This window comes from Phacochoerus africanus, chromosome 2 (genome assembly GCF_016906955.1).
Source record: "Phacochoerus africanus isolate WHEZ1 chromosome 2, ROS_Pafr_v1, whole genome shotgun sequence".
NCBI lineage: Eukaryota > Metazoa > Chordata > Mammalia > Artiodactyla > Suidae > Phacochoerus > Phacochoerus africanus.
The window spans coordinates 72074720-72098609 of record NC_062545.1 but is presented as its reverse complement, the minus strand read 5'-3'; the positions used below and the strand labels follow the sequence as shown (position 1 = coordinate 72098609).

At 43.4% G+C, this 23890-nt stretch overlaps 1 pseudogene; it reads right to left on the bottom strand.

The window, feature by feature from the left end:
- Nucleotides 1–1349: 1349 nt before the first annotated feature.
- On the bottom strand, nucleotides 1350–13424 carry LOC125120648 (60S ribosomal protein L6-like; annotated as a pseudogene).
- Between the last annotated feature and the right edge of the window lie 10466 nt (nucleotides 13425–23890).

The window sequence follows — 23890 nt, the reverse complement described above, 5'->3', positions numbered from 1 at the left end:
ATCAGAAACACCTGGAAAACTTAATAAAATGTAGATGGCTTCAGCGTTTGTGATCCGTTAGGTCTGGAGTGGGACCTGGGAATTTGCTTTTCTAAGAAGTTCTCAATTGATGCTAAAGATGCTGGTAGGGGACAATGTTAGACACGGGTCGGGTGCGCTACTTAAATACGGATAAGTGTCTGATAGCAGTTTGTGCTAAGTGTTTGGAAGGAGAATAGCAGAGAACTGGTGTGTGTGTGTGGGGAGGGGAATGGAGAAAAAGAGAAAGTGTGCCAAGCAGGAAAACTATTGTATGTATGATAGTTGGAGGTGTCTGAGGTAATAGCTTCCAGGCAGCAGGAACAGCATGTCAATGATCCAGAGGAACTGGAAGCATGAACGAGAGAAGTGTTTGAAATGAGACTGGAAGGTAGGTAGGGACTAGCTCACTCAGGGTCCTTCGTCCAGTGATATTCACACTGGAATGCATGTATTCCTGGAGAACATGCAGCCTTTCTAAGCAGAGGGGGGCACTTGTAGCGATAAGAGAATCATCTTCCTTTGTGCTCTCCTAAAATGCATCTGCCCAAGGGCCAGTATTTTGGTAGTGCTCATTTACCGTTTCACCTCTTTAGGAATGAAGGCAAACTTGTCTCCTAGTGAATCTTGCTTGCATATCTTGCCCTAGAGTGTAAAATTACTCGGGGGCCAAGTCAAGGCATAACTCAAAATATACCTCAATAAAATAAAAAAACTCAACACCCCCCCAAACCCTCAAAAAAGTGAATGATTGGAATTTCTGCTATGGCACAGTGGACTAATGACCCAGCTTGTTTCTGTGGAGGTTCAGGTTTGATCCCCGGCCTAGCCCAGTGGATTAAGGATCTGGCTTTTCTGTGGCCGTGATTCAGTCCCGGGCCTGGGGACTTCTATACGCCATGGGTGTGGCCAAAAGAGAAAAAAAAAGATTAATGATTTATCATGGAATAAAAACAAAACAATTATTCTCAAGTCAATGAGTCTCTAGTTATTGGCTTTCAACAAAATTGAAGGAGGCCCTAAGTAAACTGTCAGCAGGTAGGGCATTAAAAACAATTTTTGATGATGGATCACTTGGGGTTTTTTGGGTATATAACTAGAAAGGAGACTCTTGCATTTAGTGTCATTGCTATATCAAAAATTTCCTCTGTTTATTTAGGTACATAAAACCTCCATAAAAATGAAAAACTGAAAAAGAATCAATTCTGAAAACTGCCATAGTTTCACATGAAGTACTACCAAATCATAGATATATGAATTAATTGGGATAAAAAAGTATCATTGAGTTCATTAAGAGCTTCATCTATATATTTAATAATTATCTACCAGATTTATAGTATACTCATGTTATGTTGCTCAGCTCTGTACTTGTGGTAAATGTAATACCGACTCCACCTAGAATAATAACTTTTTGGAAATGTATCAGTTATCTCATTAGGTTCTTTGTAAGAAATATAGAACACCAATTTGTGAGCATAAACTCCATTTGTGAGACAAAACACACAACAGAGGTGGCCCTGGAGCTGAGGAACAGCTTTGATTTTTCGGCCAAATTTATGAGTCCACAGCTTTCAGATCAACTGTGAGCTGCCCAGTGAGCTTGGATTTCCCTTTCTCTTCATCGAAATTCTCACCTTCCTGGTGTTTGGGCTCAACAAAGCTTCTTCTTCCCGAAGTAAGCCCCAGGGAAATGTTTTGGGATTTCCACATCACTCATGTTGATTTTAGTGGAGGCAGCGATGACCAATTTCTGGTGTGTTCTAGCAGGGGAACTCGACTGAGGATCAGACTGAAGTCCAGTCACAATGAGCCAGCTACTGCTCGGCTGCCTCAGGAGAAGCACCGCTGTGACCCCTGGTGCCCAGTGAGCATCGTCATTGTCATGGCAGGAGTGACGCTAGCTCGCAGCTTCATCTGACTGAAGCATTTTTCTCCAGGGCGCAACAGCTTTCAAGGCACCTTTCAGAGGAATAGTATTCAGGCTTTCTGTGATGCTTAACCACTCAGGTCCCACCATGTCCGTCACCACTAACTGGTTGTGTCAGCAGCAAGAGATTTCTCTTTCCTTTTCAGCCTTAAATGTAGCTGCTGAATACTTCCTCTTCTGCATGTCCTTGCTGGAACACATAGCAAATGGGGAAAAAGGTGCCAATTCCTCTGACTAGGATGGGGTTTCGGTTGTGGTGGGGTTTCCCCTTCTGAGGTGTTTTTGGCCTTGAGGTTACCCTTCTTAACCTTACTCTGGCATTAGCCTTCTTGGCTTCAAATTTCTTCTATTATCCAGATTCTCAGTGTTTTTTTCACCCACCATCTTGCAAAATGGGAGAGCCAGAGTAGTATTTTTATTTTTTTAGCATTTAGAACATTATGGCCACAGAAAAAATTATCTCAATCTCTCTATATATCTATAGTTATCTTTATATATCTATATCTACATTTACATAATAGGAAAATTATCTATATCCATATAAATATAGACAGCAGAGAACATAAAATGATCAATAAAAAAATTTTGAAGCAGGAGTTCCCGTTATGGCTCAGCGGAAACGAATCTGACTAGTATGCACAAGGATGCAGGTTCAATCCCTGGCCTCACAGAGTGGGTTAAGGATCCAGCGTTGTTGTGAGCTGTGGTGTACGTCACAGATGCGGCTTAGATCTGATGTTGCTGTAGCTGTGGCTGTAGTCAGCGGCTACAGCTCTGATTCGACCCCTAGTCTGGGAATCTCCATATGCAGTGGGTGTGGCCCTAAAAAAAAAAACCAGCCTTTGAAGCAAAAAAATACATCAGGAAAACTCTCTTCTGTAAGTATAATGGAAATAGGAGTTTAAGAGAAAGTGAACTGTCCTTGGCTACAAAAGGATTCCAGGACTCTCTGGAGGAGTGGACTGAACACTTGGGGATGTGGGGAGGAAGTTTCTGGAGAAGAAGGGATTAGCCCGTCAAAGAGCAGAGATAGGAAAAGCCAGGGCCGCGGGCCTGAGGGCTGGGGTGGGAGGGCTCCCATTTTGTCTCTGCTTCTTGAATTTCACGTCGGTCACTGCTCCCACCTACTGATTGCCCTCCTCTGCCTCTGGTTCCTTCTCTCTTCCCTTCCCCTTTATTCCACTCCTGCCCACTTCCCTACACTACAGGTCAAAGGGTGTACGAGGGGGATAAGTATCAGGGAAAGTGAGATAAAGAAAAAACACAGTTATATTATAGTTAAGTTTGTGGGGGCAGAAGGTGGGAGAATGAGAAAGATGATTGCACAGGTGAAGCCACATCATGACTGTCTCCCCCACCTCCACCCGCCTCACCAACCTTTAAGCCCCAGGATGGGTTCCTGGCTAGAGAGGCTTGGGAGGACAGCTGGATTATCCCCTTGCATAGAGCAAGTGGTGAAGCTGGCCTCTGCCTCCTTCTCGAGGTGAGAAGTTCTCTTGAGCGAAGGGAGCTGAATAGCAGAAAGCCATTTGGACTGAGAGTGGGGGAGTTGGCTTCCGGCCATGCTCTGCCACTTTTTTCTGTGACCTTGGGAAAAGCATCTCAAGTCTCAATGCCCAGTTTGTGAAGAAAAACGATAGAACAAAGTGATCTGTGCATTTTCTCCCTACTCCGAAATTGATGTCTCTGAGTTACCAGAACTGGAGTTTCCCAAAGCCCAGGAACTTTTGTTTTTCTTCACCATTCTTGATGAGAAAAATTACAGTGAACTTTCCAGTGCATTTTTTTTTAAAGGAAAAAAGGCGTCTTTTCTCTCCTCTTTGAGCATCATCAAGATTTACTCTGCCCTCTAATAGTTGCCTGGGTCGAATTTTCCAACTTAACACAAAGCCGCTTGACATGGTTGCAACTAATCCCTTCTCTGTGCACCCCTAAATTAACCAGAGGAACTGGAAGAGTCAGACTGTGTGTGGGAAGACTGGAAAATAAGGAAGGTATAGAAACCACTGGAGATAAACATTCTGGCAAATTATCACGGTGTATGGCTGATGCGGAATGGTTAGGCAGTTGGGAAGGTAGATAAGAGAAAGGCTCTAAATGCTTCATCTAATTGTAAACAGCTGTTGATTGGTGGAGCCTGACCAACTGTTTTTAATTCCACTCAGTGGCGATGAAGAGAATGAGACTTAAAGGAAAATGGCAAGGGCCGGGTGTGTGCATGAAGTTGTGCTTGTGCTTTTTTTTTTTTTTTTTTTTAGCGGTCATAGAGTGCAGTCCAAGATGCTTTTTGAAATCATGGCAGGCTTTCAGGATCATGATTTTCTTAAATTTTACCAGCATTTGTTGGGCCTTTGGCTGTAGGCGGACTTCTCTGTTATCCACATTCTGGAGTGATTTTTCATGGGGAGTGATTCATCTCCAATGGTGAGTGACTGAATGGCTGGTGACAATACAGAAGCAATTGCTGCTCAATGCAGGCAGTAAATCTCGAATGAGAGACAATAATGCCAGTTAAGAGTCTTCTCTTTAGGAATGTTTCATTTCACTTTTTGGATTAGAAAATGGGGAAAATAAGAAGGTGGAAAACTTTAGCTCGTTTCTTACAGTTGTAAATCCTGCTACAGATGATTTCTGTTTGAGTTTTCTGGAAAGACCAAGTTTTGAGTAGCCTGGTCTAATCTGTCTGATACCTCCTTTGATGAAGTTATTCTTCTATATTTTCTTTTTCCTAGCAAGATGAATAATCGTTTCTAATATTTATTTGCTTTCACTTATTGCCATACATTAAAAAAACAGTTGATTTCAGTGTTTCTGCATTGCAAACTGAAGAGACCATTAATTTGGCTGAAAGCAAGGCTTCTATGAAACCAGAAAGGCCTTGAAGTTCTAAGAGCAGCTAACTTGTCTGAAAATATGCAAAAGAAGACAAATGGACAGAAACTCTCAGGTTGAAAGGGGCTCCACTCCTCCAGTGGCAGATACCATCCTTTTTCTCTCTTGAATTTCAGTGCCCTGAAAGAGAAAGCAAAATTTCTAACTATGGACATGTGCAAAGATTCATCAACATGGAAATTCTTCACAGCTCTGTTTCCAATAGTATGGAATTGGAAATATCCTAAAGGTTTACAATGGACATTAGCTCCATCATTTATGAAGTTCACATGCAGGCATAAAAATGTGAAAGAATACGTCGATGATATGGGAAACTGGTTATAATACATATTATGTGAAAAGTTAGGATCAAAATGAGTCATTTTAATCAAGATATGTATATATTTAAGTATATTTAAAAAATATGTGGTGTGTGGATGTGTATGAAAAAGCCAGTCAAAAAAATGCAAAATGGAAATGGTAGCAATAGGATTGCAGGTGATTTTAATTTTCTAATTTGTGGGGTTTTTTTGTGCGTGTCTCCTAAATTTTCTTGAAAGAATGTACTAATTTTACAATTAGGAAAAAAATTTTTTTTAAATAAATTTCCCATATGTCAATTCTTATATCCTAAAGGATTTTATTCCCCGTCAGGGTGAAGCTAAAGAGAAGATTCACGTCCAGCAAGGGGGGGAACAAAAAAATCAAGAGGGACAGCGCTCAATAAACACCTAATTTTGTTTCTGATCTCGTGCCTGTTTGAAGCTCTCACACTTGTTTTGACTCAGCTAGATAAGTCAGCTCCTCTAAAACAGTCACAATTTCCACCAGCTGTTTTGGATGTTTGAGGTTATGTTTTTGTTTTAGTGAACTTCACTGCCGATCCCTTGAGCTAGCTTAGGAACAATTGTAAAGGAAGTCTTTGAGGCCGACTTAGAGGAAAGCTGCTAATCTCATGACATCCACAAGGATTTGAAAAGGCAGCACCATCTGTGCTGTTTCTGTTTTTCTTCCATGGCAGGTCTCTTGATGTCAGAAAGATGGGTCATTTCTCGGGTCCAGTTGTTGGATGGAACGTCCATGACCACAGCTGTGCCCAGGGATTCTGATAGACTTCTTAAGAGGCAGCAGGCATGTTTAACCAAGAAGGTGTGAGTGACAAGCCCTGGGCCCAGTAGGCAGCCACCCCTTTCCTGGGTTCTGTTTCCCGAGTATTGATTCTCTTCCATGAAGTCAAGGTTGGGGAGTGCTCTCTGGCAGGAAGCTATTTACCAACCAAAGCCACCAAAGCAGGACTGCTGTCGTCTGTGCTTGAGAGCTCTAAGACTTTCCTTTGAGTTAGAAGCCAGGGGGTTCTCACTGCATGATGTGGCAGAGTTTCTGGAAATTGATTTGAGGAAGAGGAAGCTGACTGCTGCGGGAGTCACCATCTCACTTGTCATTCTCTGGCACCCTCCCTCCAGAATGCCCCCTTTTTTTTCCTTTTCTAGGGCCACACCCACGGCATATGGAGGTTCCCAGGCTAGGGGTCCAATTGGAGCTGTAGCCTCCAGCCTACGCCACAGCCACAACAACTTGGGATCCAAACTGTGTCTGCGACCTACACCACAGCTCATGGCAATGCCAGATCCTTAACCCACTGAGTGAGGCCAGGTATCGAACCCGCAACCTCATGGTTCCTAGTCGGATTTGTTAACCACTGAGCCATGACAGGAACTCCCAGAATGCCTTTTTCAAAGGAAAGAAAAATGGTGAGGCTTCCAGTGGGAGCTGGGATTCAGTTAGAAATACTCTGGAGCAGAGTCAAGATTTACTTGACTTTGGAAGCTCACCTTTACGGATTATGACCTGTTTTAGCTTATTTATTTATTTTTATTTTTAGGGCCACACCTGTGGCCTATGCAGGTTCCCAGGCCAGGGGTTGAATTGGAGCTGTAGCTGCTGGCCTATGCCACAGCCACAGTCACACCAGATCTGAGCCACATCTGTGACCTATACCACAGCTCACAGCAATGCCAGATCCTTAACCCACTGAGTGAGATCAGGGATTGAACTCCCATCTTCAAGGATACTAGTCAGGTTCTTAACCCACTGAGCCACAGTGGGAACTCTGCTTTTTTTTCCTTTTCTCTGTTTTAGTTTACTATTCCTTCCACAAGGAATATTTGTTCCCCTCCCCTTTTTCCTCCCTCTTTTCATATTTGGATGCAGACAAATCTGACCCAAACTTGTTATTTTTTTGTTTGCAAACCGTCACTTAATGGAGTACCTGTAAGTCAGCTACCTTTCCTGGTAATCAAGAAATCTGTTAGAAAGAGCATATATTCGGGAGCTCACAGAGGAGGGGAGGAAGGCAAGTGATATGGCTAAGTACTATGCTGAAGCAGTGATCTGTTGGGAAGTTTTATGCAGCGGGATCCCAGAGGGGCTGGCGAAGCCATAGGCCTGGAAGTTCTGCCTATTCTGGCAGAAACTGCTAAAGCAGATGGTAACTTAAACATCCTAGACCAGAGCAGTGTGTGGGTTTGCTAGTAGAACTCCGTCAGGACTCTTTCAGTTGAAAGAGTGACAGAAACTCAGCTCAAGTTCAAGCCTATTCTAACTTCTGGCCCTGCTGGATTCAGATGATGCTATCAGGAGTCTAGCTCTGTTATTGCTTGCTGAGTTTTCTTCAGTGTTGGTGTCCTTCTCTGTCATACTCTTCCATCTGGTGGCAATGGCCATTGGAAGCCTGAGCGCGACCTCCTATTGGTTTGGCAAGCCCAAGGACAAAGAGGGTCTCTTACAGTTTCTAAGATTGTTTGGGCTGACACTCACTAGATGAACTTGTGTCTTGCCAGCTCTGAACCAATCCTTGTAGGTTATGTGTGCACACACACTTATTGGACAGACCTATGTTGGGGCCCTTCCCTGTGACCCGTGAATGAATGCTGGGTAGGCACTTCCATCACAGGCCCCTTTGATGTCCTTTACTTGAAGAATTATTATAATTGGGACTGGGACTGTCCTAAGTTATTGGAGTGTTTTTTTTTTTTTTTTGGCTGCACGTGCAGAATTTCCTAGGCCAGGGATCAAACCCATGCCTCAGAGAGGTTCTAGCAGCCTTCGACCTCAACACAGAAGGTTTTTTTTTTTTTTTTAGGGCCGCACTTATGACCCAGGTTAGGGGTTGAATCGGAGCTGCAGTTGCCAGCCAATGCCACAGCAATGCAGGATCCGAGCCACATCTGTGACCTGTACCACAGCTCACGGCAATGCTTAACCCACTGAGCAAGTCCAGGGATTGAACCCACATCCTCCTGGGTACTAGTCCAGGTTGTTACCGCTGAGCTACAGTGGGAACTTCTGACAGAAGGGTTTGGAGTTTTTAATTCTCTGATGCTTGTTTCCCAGAGGCTCTTGAATCCCTGTGCAAGTTTCCCACTCCCTGCCCAGTAGTGACAGCGCCCTCTCTAGGGGTTTAGGAAGGGGACCTCTCCTCCCCCAGCACAGTGGGGACCTACTTCTCTTATGTTTGTATGACTAAGACCGTGACTCAAATGTTCAGTTCAGTGGTTCTCAAGGTTTTGGTCCCCAGATCAGCAGCATCAGTATCACCTGGAAACTTGTTAGAAATGCAAATTCTCTGGGCTCATCCCAGACCTACTGAATCAGAATCTCTGGGGGTCAGGCTCAGACATCTGTGCTTTGACAAGTCCTCCAGGTAATTCTGATTCAAGTCGTAAAACCACCGATTGAGGGAAGAGTTCAGTACAATCTTCTTTAAGAGGATGCTGAGCCCATCTAGACTTTTCTGCTTTATATTCTGTCTTCCTAGGCTCCTGACACCAAAGGAAAGATTTTTTTCTTCCTTCCTTCCTTCCTTCCTTGTCTTTTCAGGGCCTCACCCACGGCATATGGAGGTTCCCAGGCTAGGGGTCTAATTAGAGCTACAACCGTTGGTCTACACCACGGTCACACCAATACCAGATTCGGGCCACGTCTGTGACCTACACCACAGTTCACTGCAATGCCAGATCCTTAATCCACTGAGCAGGTCCAGGAATCAAATCCACATCTTCATGGACCCTAGTCGGGTTCATCACCACTGAGCCACGTTGGGAACTCCTAGATTTTTTATTGCTTGATGTCCCTTGATGGAAGTGAAGAGATTATTCTGTGCTTAGAGGAAGAGCTTGGCAGTGAGCTGAAGCTGAGAACCCTCAGTAGACTTCTGCTAGCCATACACCAGGGAAGGAATGTTCCTGGAAATGCCGCAGCTGCCAGACTCATTTTGGACAAAAGAACTTTGAAAATCTTTCTAATTCTCTGCGGGGACATTGTTTGACATAGACCTAGCAGAGTCTTGCTGCTGATCAGAGGGTCTACAAATCCCACATTTCATGCAGTTTTTTAATCATGCAGCATATAATTATGCTAGGTTGAGTGCTGGGTTTACAGCTGCTCACAAAACAGACTTGCTTCCTGCCCTCATTGAGCTCAAGTTCTAGTGAAAGATAAAGACATGCAAATAGACATCAACAGAAGAAGTGTGATTTGATGGAGAAAAATACAGGGTGTTTGGGAGTTCACCATAAGTCATCTAACAGATTGGATTGGTCAGGGAAGGATTGTCATGGAGGTTTTGTCTAAACCGGGATCTGAAGGTGGAATAGTCATTGTTTAGCAAAGATAGGGAAAAGAGAATGCCAGGTAGCCTCTATAAAAGTCTGTAGTTGAGGGAGTACATGGTGGGTTCAAGGAACTAGAAAAACCTCAGCATGGCTGGACTATAAAAGGAGGCAGTGATGCAGGGTAAGAAGATGCAATGCGTCAAATTATGCAGATCATATTAATGAATTTGGACCTTATCCTAAGAGCAATAGTAGTAACTCATCAAGGAGTTTCAGGCTGAAGAAGTGAGATGTTTGGATTTGTTTCAGAATGAGTGCTAGAGAGTGGAATGTGGATGAAGTTGGGGAGAGTCAAGATCACAGACCGGAAGACAAGTCAGACGGCTGTAGTATAATGAAATGAAATGAAAGGTAGTGGTTCCTTAGTTTAGGGTAATGGAGATGGCGTTGGAGAGCAGTGGGTTAATTTGGGTGACTGGTGTGTGGTCGAAGTGTGGGCCGAGGGAAAGAGCATTCAAATGAGGGCTCCCAGGTGGCCACCTTGGCTGACAAGAGAGTGGAAGTGCTGTTGACTGAGAGGGGACAGTAGAGATGGCAGGAGACTCCAGGAGTTATGGGTTCAATTTTAGACCCAGTTGAGTTTGTAAAATGCCCAAGGGGAGATATGCAGTATCTGGTTGCTGAGTAGGTCTGGGCTCAGACAAGACATCTGGGTGAGAATGTAGTATTTGACCATCATAAGACATGAATGATTCTAAAGCCAAGAGAGCAGATGAGATCCCCCGAAGAGTGTGTTTGAGTGGAGAGAGGAGGACTTAGTGCCTGGAGGAGCTCCAGGATTAAGAAACAGGCAGAGGAAGGAATAGTGAGAGGTCAGAGGACAGTCCTCGCATGGGATACGCTAGATACCATGGAGGCTGAGGAAGGCAGTGCTTTCTAGAAGGGCATGGTTGCAATAACAGCTCAGCTCTATACCTGAACTGAGCTTGGGTGAGGCCATCTCTGAAAGCAGGCTGTGCTACCCTCTATCTGCCAGCTACCTCTGCTGCTCTTCCAAACTGGCTCATTCACAGAGGCACTTTTCAGGAAACACTGCTTTCCTGTAATTATTTTCTTAGACAGATAAAATGGCACTTGCTGAGTCATAATTTATTTAAGGAGACCCAGCCCCATGCTTTCTTGCAACGGGCTCTCTTTTTCTCAGTGAAATCAATTAGAGGCCTTACATATTTTCCTCTCCTTATCTTATCTCATTCCACTTTCAGGTCTCTATTTTGCTGTGCCTCTGACCCTCAGGCTGCCTGCAGACAGATGGTCTCAGACAGATGTGCGCTTTGCAATTGTAAGTTATCCAAGTGTGGTGGCAGTGGTACATCTTCTGGTACCCAACTGTAACAGTACTCTTGGCCAACTTGAATCTTCAGCCACTGTTGGCGTCCCTCACTGAATGACTGTCCTTCTTCTCTTTTTCTTTCTCTCTTTACAGCTGGACACCCTGGGGAGGTATTTTGGCTAGAACTCAATATGCAGCTGAAACTTCCAGCTGCACATTCTTTAGTTCTTTTTGGTGCTACAAAAGCTCTTGGTGTTCTTACAGTTTATTCAAGCTGAGAGCCATAGGGATGGTGGCCCACCCAGATATTCTTTAAAAGTGTCAAAAATGTTTCTTAGTTTCTGTGGCCAGTCCTGTCCGTGGAAGTGAGTAGGAGGAACAGTTCAAAATCTATTGAGGCTCAAACTGAATATCGGTTCTCCTGGCAATTTATGTTTTGTTTGTTTGTTTGTTTTTCTTTTTTTTTTTTTTCTAGCTGAGGCATATGCACGTTCCCAGGGTAGGGGTCTAATTGCAGCTACAGCTGCAGGCCTATGCCACAGCCACGGCAACTCGGGATCTGAGCCACATCTGCGACCTACACCACAGCTAACAGCAACGCCTGGATCCTTAACCCACTGAGCGAGGCCAGGGATCGAACCCGCAACCTCATGTTTCCCTAGTTGGATTCATTTCTGCTGTGCCATGACAGGAGCTCCTGTTTTGTCTCTTAATTGTTAAAGATCAATAAAATGGCTGTGCTGTGGTAGACCTTGTTATGCAGTCCACTACATGACAAAGATATTGTCTAAATATTTCATCCTGAATTATAATATGCCATAAGGACCAAAGATTTGACATTATGGGAATTTGTTCATGGCTTTAGGTATTGCCTGCAGACTGATGATTCCCAAATCCACTTTGCTAGGCCTGTCTCTTTCCCAAAACTTTAATTCATGGTCTCCAATATTCCATTGGCTCTTTCTACCGAAATGTCTAGCTAGCGCTATTTCAAAGGCCTTAGGTCCCTACGGAGCCTTTCCTCTTTCCTCTTTCTCCAAGCATGCTTCCTCCTCTCTTTTTTTCTGTTTGCATCAGTTCTACTGATCTCTCACTCAAGGCCTCTGAGTCTTCTTTGACTCTTCCTGCACCTGTGCTCTAGATATGCCCTCAGCTGCCCAAGTCTTCCTGGTTGTGCCACAGAGTCATCTTTGCCCCCTCTTTTCCTCTCACTGTGGTCATCCCAGCCCAGATCCATGTACTTTCATTGTTGTGGAACTGTAAACGTTTCCCAGATGCTAAGTGGACTTCTATTTGCCCTTGACTTCACCGTATAGAGAGATAGTGAATTTATTCACTAAAACATTGTATTTTATCAGAATACAATGGGAAGCACTTCCGTAGTCTAAAGTATTCCATAGCTTCCTATTAGCTTCAGTTTGAGTCCAACACCATCCCCCAAAGACTCTGAGGTCTTGATATGGTTTCCTCTGTTGCCCTCTGGGATAAGGAAACTTTAGTCACTTATGCCTATCTTGCTTTATTATTCCAGCTTGTCAAAATAATTTTGGTTCTCTCTGTCATTCAATGTGTTTGTTATCCAACTCAGTTTTGCATCAGAAAATGTGCTGATAAATACCATTTAAATATTACAGAATGAGAATACAAGGATAAGCCCTAGGAATTTCTGTAGGACTGATTTTTTTTGAACTGGGGGCTAAGGTTGCCATTGGTCTTGGAAAATGATACTTCACCTTCTGTTATATCCTCTCTTAAATATTTCATGGTTCTTTGGGCCATTCCTTTATTCATTCATCAAACATTGATTGAGTACTTCCTTTCCCAAAAACCATTTTTTTCTCATTCTGGGTAAGTATCTTTCTGCTTGGATGCTTGCAATCTAATCCTTTCATGAAATGTTGGGGCCAGCATTTATTTGTTTGTCTTGTTTACATCTGAGAGACTTATCAGAGCTAAAAGCTGTTGATGGGTGTTGACTCCTCTGGAGAAAAGTTAGACACTTATGTGTGTATTTTTTTTTTTTTTTACAGTTGTACCTGTGGCATATAGAAGTGCCTAGGCTAGGGGTTGAATTGGAGTTGTAGCTGCAGGCCTATGCCACAGCCATAGCAATACCAGATCCAAGCTGCATCTGTGACCTGCACTGCAGCTTGCAGCAGTGCCAGATCCGTAACCCAATGAGCAAGGCCAGGATCAAACCCACATCCTCACTGGGACTATGTTGGGTCCATAACCTGCTGAGCCACAATGGGAACTCCCTAGACATTTGTTTTGACATCCATTTTTCTATATTGTTTCGGTTACCATTGCTACATAACAAACACCCCCTCAAACAGTAGTGTAACGCAATAACTGTATGCTTTGGGGGCAGGGATTCAGAAAGGGAACAGTGGAGGGTGACTTGTTTGAGCCTCCCCTCCCCACATGTGAGGTCTCAGCTGAGAAGTTTCAAAGTCTGAGGTTGCCTCAACATCTGGGGAAGAGAGTCATCTGAGAACTTGTTCACTCACATATCTGGCACCTGGGAGAGGACTCGAGGACCATGATGGCTCACGGGAGTGCCTTCCTGCAGCCTCCCTGTGTGGCTTGGCTTCCTCACAGCATGGTAGCCTCAGAGAGTCAGACTTCTTACCTGCTGGCTCAGGGCTCCCACAATGACCATCCCTGTGAATAAAGTGGAACTGTATTGCTGTCCGTAACCAAGCCCTGGAGTCACTCAGTTGCACTTCTATCACGTTTTATTGTATACATTTGAGTCACAAACTTCCCAGATTCAAAAGCAGGGGATATAGACCTTACCTGTCACTAGGAAAAATGTCAATAAATGTGACGATATGCTTTAAAATTGCCACTTATGGGAACTGAGAAATCAGCTGTAGCTACTGCCTTTAGAAACATGACCCAGTCGTCTGGTATCCTGGGAAATTTGCTGGCTTATTCAGTGCAAATTTGAATCAGGTAACTCAGGATAAATTAACCTGAAGAAATGTAGCAATTACTTGCTTATACTTATCAAAATTCAGCCAGGGCTAGATTTTTTTTTTTTTTTTTAGGTTGGAGCCCATTTTTATGAAAAGAGATCTGGTAAGAACTTGTCTTTTTCTTTTTTTCTTCTTTAAGAGGCTAGAGTTATTATTTCTTTTAAGGCTTAAAAAAAGCAGCTGGTGGGGGGGGGGCTTCTGAGAATTTCAACATTTGGCAGTTGGTAATAAGTGGGAAATGTGATTACATAAACCCCAGTCTGGGTTAAGAGGCAGGTGGTATTTTTGGAGAAGTCGGTGTCAACTTGAGGCTGCAGCCACACTGACCACCTCCAGCCCATCTGCAGAGACGTTTCTGTCTCCAGCAATGAAAGCCCCCTCCTTCTGCCTGCTTTGCCTGCCTTTCCAAGTTCCCCTTTTTTTTGACTTTGAGTTTCAGCTTGATGAATTATCAAGAGGACTGGGTCACTGGATTCTACCTGTGAGGACTGCAGAGGCTGTGGCTGTTGAGAGGGGCAATTTTCTGTTCTCCTAACATCTGTGTTGACATTTATTCTTCAAATTCTCATTGAGAACCTTTTATGTCCCAAGCGTTGTGCTAGGGAATATCATTACAAAACATGAGCAAAATCAGACATCATTCCTGCCTTCATGGAGCTTACAAATAAGGAAGCCCTGGAGATGCAATTCGTCCAGCTACTTGGGAGAGGTGTGAAGTGATCTGAAAGTTTTTACTAAGTGGGTGTGGCATTTGGTGGTCAGGGCAGGTTCCCTAAGGAAGAAGCAATTGAGCTAAGGACTAAGGCATGAGCAGGTACCTCAGGAAAAGGAGGGAGATTGATCTAGAAAGAGGGAATGGCCACTGGAAGGAGGGAAAAAGACGAGTTGAAAGGACTCAGGATGAGAAAATGCCAGGGTGAGTGGAAGAGACAGAGCAAGAGGAATGAGGATGATGTGGCTGATAAGGAAGATAAGAGCTAGACTACATGAAGCCTGGAGACCAGGACCAGGCTATGTCAGGGTTCTCCAGAGAACAGAACCAACAGAAGAGATAGACCATTTAAATATATAAACAGCACCAGTAGGAGATATATGTATATACTATATCTATATATGTATAATAGATGTATAGATATATGTATAATTTATGTATAGATATGTGTGTGTATATATTTATATGCATATATTATATATATGTAGATCTAATTTACAATGTTCATTCTATTATACACAATACATCCTAAATACATATAGAATTACATATATATAAACTTTATATGAAATATATTTAAGTAAAGAGAGCTGGCAAGTCTGAAGAGTGTTAGGTAGGCAGGTGGCTATAGACTCAGGCAGGAGTGGATGCTGCAATCTTGAGGCAGAATTTCTTCTTAGAAAGGATTTCTTCTTTTCAGGGAAACCTTGATTTTTGCTCTTAAGGCCTTCAACTGATTGGATGAGGCCCACCACATCATCAAGGTCATTTCTTTTACTTAAAATTGTCTGACTGTAGATGTGAAGTGCATCATGAAAAAATGTCCTCACAAAAACACTTCAGTTAGTGGGTAAATACCAGGCACTATTACCTAAAAGCCAAGTTGGCATATAAAACTACCCATTGCACAAGGTGAAGGAAGAGCTTTGTCTTGATCCTAGGAGTAATGGGAAGCCCTTGAAGGCTGTCAGGAAGAGATGGCATAATTAAATTTGTGTTTCCCAAATGGACTTTGTGCTGACAGAAGGAGGTTGGTGTATAGGACCCTTACCGGGGTTCCTTGAGATGGTCATAAGGCACACTGGATCATTCACGGACTCTTACAGGAGAACATCCCTGTTCTCCATGGTGCCCTGGCACTGAATTGGTCAGATGTTCCTCTTGGGTGGGCCCCTACCATCTTGAAATTACCTCTTCTTAGTCAGGACTTAGTTGTGCTGTGTTTTATTTTGTGTTGATTTATCTCTGTCCTGCCAATGAAGCTGGACTTTCTTTGGACACAGGAAGCATGTCTTGCCCACCAGAGCATCTTTAGTAGCTAGAACAGCACTCGGCACACATGGTATGTACCCAAGAAGCATTTGTGAATAAATGAGTGTGGTTAGGTTCAGTGTTTCCCTTATAAAATACTTTGTGAAGAATTAAGGAATACAGTCCTATCAGTAGTTCTGGGTAGCAGAAAACTAACATTAATGTTAAAATTGTTAGGCTCTTATTTCTAGTTTCCTTTTTCTGGCAATGATATGTAATGGCTCTTCTACTTACTTTGTACAGATTGCCCATTTTATAGAATGTAATGAGTTCTTAAACATTTTATTTTGGAAAATTTTGGATTTACAGAGAAGTTGCAAAGATAGCACAGAGAGAGCATGGCCATCACCAGTTCTCCTAATGTTAGCATCTTACATGACCCTGGTACATTTGTCAAAATGAAGACATTGGCATTGGTGCACTGCTACTAACCTAACTCTAGACTTTATGTGCTTTTCACCAGTTTTTTTTTTTTTTTTTTTTTTTTTTTTTTTTTTTTGTGAATGCCCTCTTTCTGTTCCAGAATTCAATCCAGGGGAGCACATTGCATTTAGCTATGTCTCCCTGGTCTCCTCTGGTCTGTGACAGTTTCTCCCTCTTTCCTTGTCTTTCACCACTTTGACAGTCTTACTGTCCTCAAGAGTCCTGGCTAGAAACCCTGCAGGGTGTCCTCAAGTCTGAATTTGTCAGATGTTTTTTCATCATTAGACTGGCTTATAGGTTCTGGGAAAGAATACTACAAAAGTGGAGTGTCCTTCTTGTCCCATCATATGAGAGGGTACATTATATCCACATAATATCACAAAGGATATTAAACTTCCTCACTTGGTTAAGGTAGCGTTTAGCAGGCAGTTTTCTCTACTGTTAAAGGTATTATTTTACAACATCCCCACTGTATTCTTTGGAAGTGAGTCACAAAGTTTAGCCCATCCGTAAGCCAGGAGAGTGTAGGCTGTACCTCTTGGAATGGAGAGTGTCTATATACATTATTTAGAGTTCTTCTAAAAGAAGATTTATCTCTTTTCATTCTTCTATTTATTTAATTATTTGCTTATATCACTGTGTACTCGTATATTTATTTTATGCTTTGGGTTATAATCCTATAGGGTGTTATTTATTTTGTTGTTTAAATTGTTCCAGCTTTGTCCACAGGTGCTCTTTCAGGTTGGTTCTTGTGCTCTTTGATATATCCCTTTCATTTTATTTTTTCTGAACCCATCTCTTTTTCAGTAAAACTAGATGCTCCAGACACATCTTGTGTTTTCCTTTCCCTGCTCCCAGAAATAGTCATTTCTTCAAGGAACCTGGTTCCTTTAACTGGAAAGAGGTATTTAGAAACCAAGATCTTGGTGCTGGGTGTGCTTATTGCTTCTGGGGTCCCATTACTTCTGGGCTCTGTCAGCAGACAGAGCTTGGAATAATGTGTGTATATTAGCCACATAACACATATCTATAATTATTTCTGTATATAACCATCTCTATACACACATACACAGATATGCACACACAGATGACTAATATATATATATATATATTTATATGTTTATATAAATGTTATTAAACTAAACATGTTTATACTGGTACCTCTGACCGTAATACAGCATTATAGTGTTCATTCTAGTCTTTCTTGCTTATCTATAACTCCCTCTTCAATAGTAGAAAACCTGGCTCCCACTGTCCATTTAATATTTGTTCAACCACAGCATAAATGTAAAGCAGTTTCAGAATTGTTAACCTGTACCCCCATGAGAAACAAATTTAGCAACAAGAGTGCTGTGTTTATGTATGGTTCCTTTGTTTTTAATATAACCATTTTCATAGGAGAGAGGTATAACATGGTAGTTGGAAATACAGTGTCTAAAGCCAGATTGCCTGGGTTCAAATCCTGGTTCCATCACTTGCTAGCTGAATGGATGAATTACTATCAGTTTCCTCATCTGTGAAATGGGGATAATGTATTTACTTCATGGGGTTGTTTTGAGGATGAAATGGGTTAATGTATGTAACATGCTTAGAATATTGTGTGGCATATAGAAGGCACTATTTTAGTGTTACCTACTATTGTTAGAGCAGAAATAAAATCTATTTTAATTGCTACCAATATAATATGAGGTATATTGGGGCAGTATATACTTTTGAGTGACAGTATATTTACTGTCTCTATTTACTAAACTGTCTTCTTAGAGTACTCAGCAGAGGGATTCATATATAACTCCTTTCCTATATCTTCTATTCAGCCCTTCATGTTGTCCTTTTTGTCTGGAGTTAATTTATAGTTTATTTCTCCACCACCTCTTTGTGATTCAGAAAATGTAAGTTTTAAGTCCAAGATTTGTAATGCATTAGCCTTCTTGACTTTGGCTTTCTTGAGGTCATGGATCATAACATTATTCCAATTTTATATCCCCAGCTTCTAGTGCATTTCTGTAACAATGACTGAAGAATTAAATCATAGTGACTGAGCAGTCCAGTAGCATAAGCCATATGTTCAGTTGCTGGTTTCTTCTTCTGTAATTAAGTCTGGTTTCTCTGTGGTTACCACTGCCTGGAAAATCATAGATTTTTGTAAACCTTGAAATAGAGGTTGGGGGCTTCACTCAAAACATTTATGATAATGTTCTGGCTGCTGTTATTAATATTGTACAGCCAAACAGCCCTGGTTTCTGCCTAGTGGTAGTCAGCACTTCTGGGCAGGATCATGTGTTACTGGCATTTTAATTAGGCTTCAATGAACCCAGCTGCAATTGCGTCAGCAGTCTTTTAAACTATTTTTCACATTTGGGGTTTGATAAAATACAATATGTATTTCCCCTACCATTTTCCCTTTACACTAAAAAAAAAAGAGAAACAACCAAAAAACAAAACCAGAAAACCCACATAAACCAAAACCACTACACACAAAGGTGCTTTTGAAGGTAAAAGCACTTGATGTATGGCTACTAATTTTTTTCATGGCTAGTAAATTTTGAATAATTAAAACATAAAATCAAACCAAAACTGATGTCTAGTCCTTTAAGTCATCTTAAATGTTTTATTTAAAAAATGTTTTTCCTTCCAGTTTTCTGGATGTATAATTGATATACAGCCCTGGGTAAGGTATACAACATAATGATTTGACTTACCTACATCATGAAATGATGACCACAGTAAGTTTAGCATACACCCATCCTCTCATACAGATACAAAGTTAGAGAAAAAAGAAAAAAAAGTCATCTTAAATGTTTTAGACAATGTTCTGCCCCTTAAAAATAGAGCAAGCAACCCACTATACGGCAAAAATAGCAGAAAGCCAGAATTCCGAAGACTCAGATGACTTCCTTTCCTTTCTTTAAATTACCTTAAGGCATTGTCGATTTCAGGACTCATGTTTGGGAATCACAGCTAAATACAAAGCGAGGTGTCCAATCCATATAGCCCAAAAGGAATGGGAGTCACTCAGCTCCCTGGGGAACCTGCAAAGGACAGACTGCTATGACCAGGTCAGCCAGGTAGCCTGACAACTGAGGCCGCAGTGGCTGAGATGGGACCAAATCATTCAGCGACGACCAATGAGTTACTGTTAACCTTTTGCTGAAATGTCACTCCTTGCCTGCTCTCAGCGACTCAGGCCCAGTGTCTTCAGCATTCACTATATTTTAGGAATTAACCTCTATCCCACTCAGGTCTGGTTTACTCCGCAAAGGTGAAGGATTTCTTTCTCTCAGATGGCTGCCTTACTCGATCTCCATTTCTTTTCATGAAGAGAGTAGTTGTGAATACTTTCCTGGGCTTTTTTTTTTTCCCCTCCCAAATTGGATCCCTACCTATTCTTATAGCTCTGCAGGCTGTGAAGAGCAGGTGTACTTTTGGTTGTTGTAATTTGAGTAGAAGAGAGAAGAGACCAAGAATAGGCAGCACACAACACCCAGGTCTCTGACTGCCTGGAAAACAGATCTCGCCAAGCACCCTCGGGGGCTGTTTAGGTGTGAGAGGCTGCAGGGCGTGTGCACAGCTGTGCCGCCACAGTGGTTAACCCACCACCGGGGAATTGGTGTGCGGTGGGCAGCATTAGTTGCCAGGGGAAATGATTTGGCCCTTTCTGGGGGAATTTGTTGTAAAATAGAACTATGTATATAATACTTTTTATTGAGTTGCTCAACACACTTCATAGCACAAGAGACCTTCCTGTCAAGGAGCAGGTGTCTCCACATTTCAGCAACAGGAAAACGAACTGGGTTTGCTCCGGACCTCCTAGTCGCTCAGAATTAGTGGTGGTGGTGGGTGGCTAGAAGAAACCATGGCAGTCATGACAACTCACAGCCTGTAAATCTCCAGACCTGGCCTGTTGACTGGGTTATTTTCTTGATGGTCAGTTATGAACAGGCCAACCTATCGTCTTATATCAAGAGGCTGCCAGCACCAGGAGTCCTTCTAGGCCATTGTCTGAAACCTCTTTTATTGTCATTGGTCAGATTCCCAACTTCTGTCTGCCTTCAGTGTCTGCCCCCAGCCACCTTGAGAGACCTCTTCCCTCCCTGTGCTTCGCCATGGTTACCAGGTAGTGGCTTCTGCTGTCAGAGGAGGGGAGAATTCATCCTGGCCCATTTCCCCCTTAATGAAATTGTGTTTTATGGAAAGAGGTCTCCCTTTCAAGGCCCACAACTAAATCATAGGCCAATTGGTATAGTCTTTGGGGAGGATGGTCATATTCCGGTATAAATCAGAAGTAACCAATCCATAGAGTGGGTGCTGGGATTATGGTTTGCCAGCTCACAGGAAGGAAGATCAGGCTGGTCTGTCTGGTTGGCCAGATGGTGAGTAATCAGCTGCATCCTGGCCAGGCTGAAACTCCTGGGCAATATGGGTCATGACAGGGTAGGGGAAACCCGAGCCACAGCTCCAGTCCTATGTTCCAGGGACCTGCTTCTGGTACCTTCTCCATTCTAGAATGTGAGAGCTAAAAAGGGAGGGGGTAAGGTGTGATAGAGCAAGATAGGCTTCAGAGTTAGCAGGTCCAAGTTCCAGATCAGTGTAAAAGCATCTGATTTGTAGGATTTTTGTAAAGGTTAGAAATAACCTAGGCATTGCCTGACACATAATAGCTGTTTGGTTAATACTAGCCTCACTAATCACTGAAAAGGCACTGCTAGAACAAAGACAGTGTTAGAGACCAAACAATTTAATTAATCCACTTCTGTGCCCCTAATGTCCATTAAAAAAAATCTTTCATTAGAATATTTTCCTTGTGCTTCTCAAACTCATGCATGGTCCATGTCAAGTTTGTAAAATTCAGAAAATTAATTCCATGGTTTTTATGTTAGGGCATTTCCTTCTTCTATATATGTATTTACATAAATTTCATTTTGTGATTCAGATGTGGTTTTATATCCTTTTTACCCCTTTAATATTATAATGACAAAAGGCTCAGGTCTTTCCACGGGACAAGAAATACCTGAAAGCGTTCTCTTCAGTGGAACTATGCCTAATGTGTATGCTTCCCAACACAGAAGTAAATTCCTAGAAAATGTGAGAATTCTTTGCTAAATGGAACCTTCAGTTTTACAACCAAAAGGAAGCCCAAGTCAAAGGGCACATGTTTAGTGATGGGTAAGGCCAGGGGAAGTGGTGGGTCAACTTGACTGTTCATAGGGCACATCTAAGAGAGTTTGGTGTTATGGAAAATTTCAAACACATACAAAAATAGGATAGTACATTAAGCCTTGGGCTCAGCCCTCCTCCAGCCTCAACCGTTATGAACACGTGGCCAGTCTTATTTCTCCTCTCCTCCCACTCATTTCACCACCCCCACCCCCCTAGGTGATTTTGACATAGATCTCAGATACCGTTTGGTTTCACCCAGGCGCACTTTGGGGCCAGATCTTGTGTCACTCTGTGGTGTCTGGTTCACACTCGGTGGGGCTGTGGGAACAAGCCCAGGGTGTGGCATGAGATACACAGGTGTTCAAATTGAAGCCCTATCACTGCTCATTAGCTGGGACTTAGGAGAAACTGAGGCTTGGGCAGCCCCCCCCCCCCCCCCCCCGCCGTGAAATGGAGATGCTTCTCAGTGTTATTGTAAGAAGGAACAGAGATGACACATATAAAGCAGCTCCCAGGGCTCTGCAATTAGTAGGTACTTGACAAATGTCACGTCTCATCCGACCTCCCACCTGTCCCGGGACTGCCCTCCGTGACCTCCGCCCAGCCAAGTCCCGGGTGCTCAGACTTTGCCATCTTTATCCCTCACTCAGGTAGCTGCCTCCAACCCCCCCTGCTGCTGAGGATTTAAGCTGCTTTCTTGAAGAGGCAGGAGGTTAACAGCCCCTCTGCCACTTGGTAAATGAGACCTCGAATTATTCTTCTTGCCTCAGATCTGGAGTGTGTGGTCCAACTGAGAACCCTGGACTCTGGTATAGCCTGTTCACTCACCCTTCCTTTACCATGTTGCGCTAATCTGGTCTCTGGAATTGTTTTTCTCCTTTTTCTTCATTTTTTCCATTGTCTGGAATGGGGCCTCCTGGTTGATTAATTGATGGAGGTAGGATCACCTCACTGGGAGGGGATGACTCCTGAGGTCACCAGGGTTGTTAGGATGAGGGCATGGATAAAACAGTGAGCAATGCCAATCCTGGGAGCTGCTGGCAGGTGAAGTGGAGGAGGGCTGGGGCAGGCTCAGGTTGAGGTTAGCAGTGCTCATACTTCCCTCAGAGAAGGTGAATACCCTGGGAGGACACACACTTAGGGGACCTTTGGGCAGGAAGACCTGGCATGGGGGAGGGGCTAGGGGTTGTGCAATGGGGTTCCACGCAGCCAGGCCTGGGGTATGGCCAGCACTCTGGGGAGAGCTGAGATTGGGCAGGTTGGGCCTTGACAACCCAGGAGGCTCTGGCAAGGGGTGCCTGACTCTTTTTTTCTCCACAAGACTCTCACTCTAGAGAGGTGATAATGGTGGAGGTCTTGTGGGCTCTGCTCTTTGTCCAGCATGGCCCCTCCCACTCATTGCAGCCATTGGACAGCTGGGGCCCCTGTGGTCCAGTCTCAAAGTGCTGTATTTAAAGAAGCCCAGGCAGAAATTCTCATCTTTCTCTAAGCCTCTTGCTAACATGAGTGAGTTGACTTTCCGGAATGTAGCTCGCAATAGGCCTTTCGGTGCATTCTCTGCTGTCTTCTCTACCCTTCCCAAATTTTAGGGAGCCTCTCATTCTCCTACCCTCACCCTTGATCACATTCACTCTGTACCTGATGTCTTATTCTGTGATCCTTCTCCTGTCTGCCTCATACCCTCTGGCCCGGGCCTCCCAGTTTGTCTCACTGCCCACCCTTCAGCCAGTTTAGTTCTTCTGTTTGACCACAGAGAACACACTGGTGTGGCTTTTGATCTTCTCTCCTCAGATAATGGAGGACCAAGCTCAACAAGAAATGCTTTAAGGCTCTGTTGGCCTGGGAAGGAAAAGTCCTTCATTTTCTCCCATCACGGGACTCTCACCTGCCGTCTAGTCACAGCAGGTCACTTGCCAGCTGCCCTTGCAGGGTGACCACTCCAGTACCTGCTACCTAGGTCCATCTAGAGCCATTGTTTCCATTGCTAGAGCTGCACTATGGCTTTCGCCTGAGTCAAACCAATTTTGACAAAGACATAGGCTGATGCTCTTTGAAGAAATTGGAGAGGTTCTGGGCCCTGTCCTCTTGGGGTCATTTGTCTAGAGGGTTTTTTTGTTTGTTTGTTTTTGTCTTTTTAGGGCTGCACCTGAGGCATATGGAAGTTCGCAGGCTAGAGCTCTAATTGGATCTGTAGCTGCCAGCCTACACCACAGCCACAGCAATGCCAGATCCAAGCCACATCTATGACCTACACCACAGCTCATGGCAACGCCGTCTCTTTAACCCATTGAGCAAGGCCAGGGATTGAACCTGAGTCCTCATGGATATTGGTTGGGTTCATTACTGATGAGCTACAGCAGAAACTTCTATCTTGAGTTTTGATATCTGGGCTTCTGCCCTGTTCTTTGTACCTAAATCTTTGTCTTTGGAAAGAGCCTGTTCCACAGTCCCCTGTTCTGCCTTGAGGGACTGGAATCCTGCTGTGGAATCCTGATGGGGTAACCCAGACTGGGCTGCCTGCTTCCTTTCTTCGTTTTGTTTTTA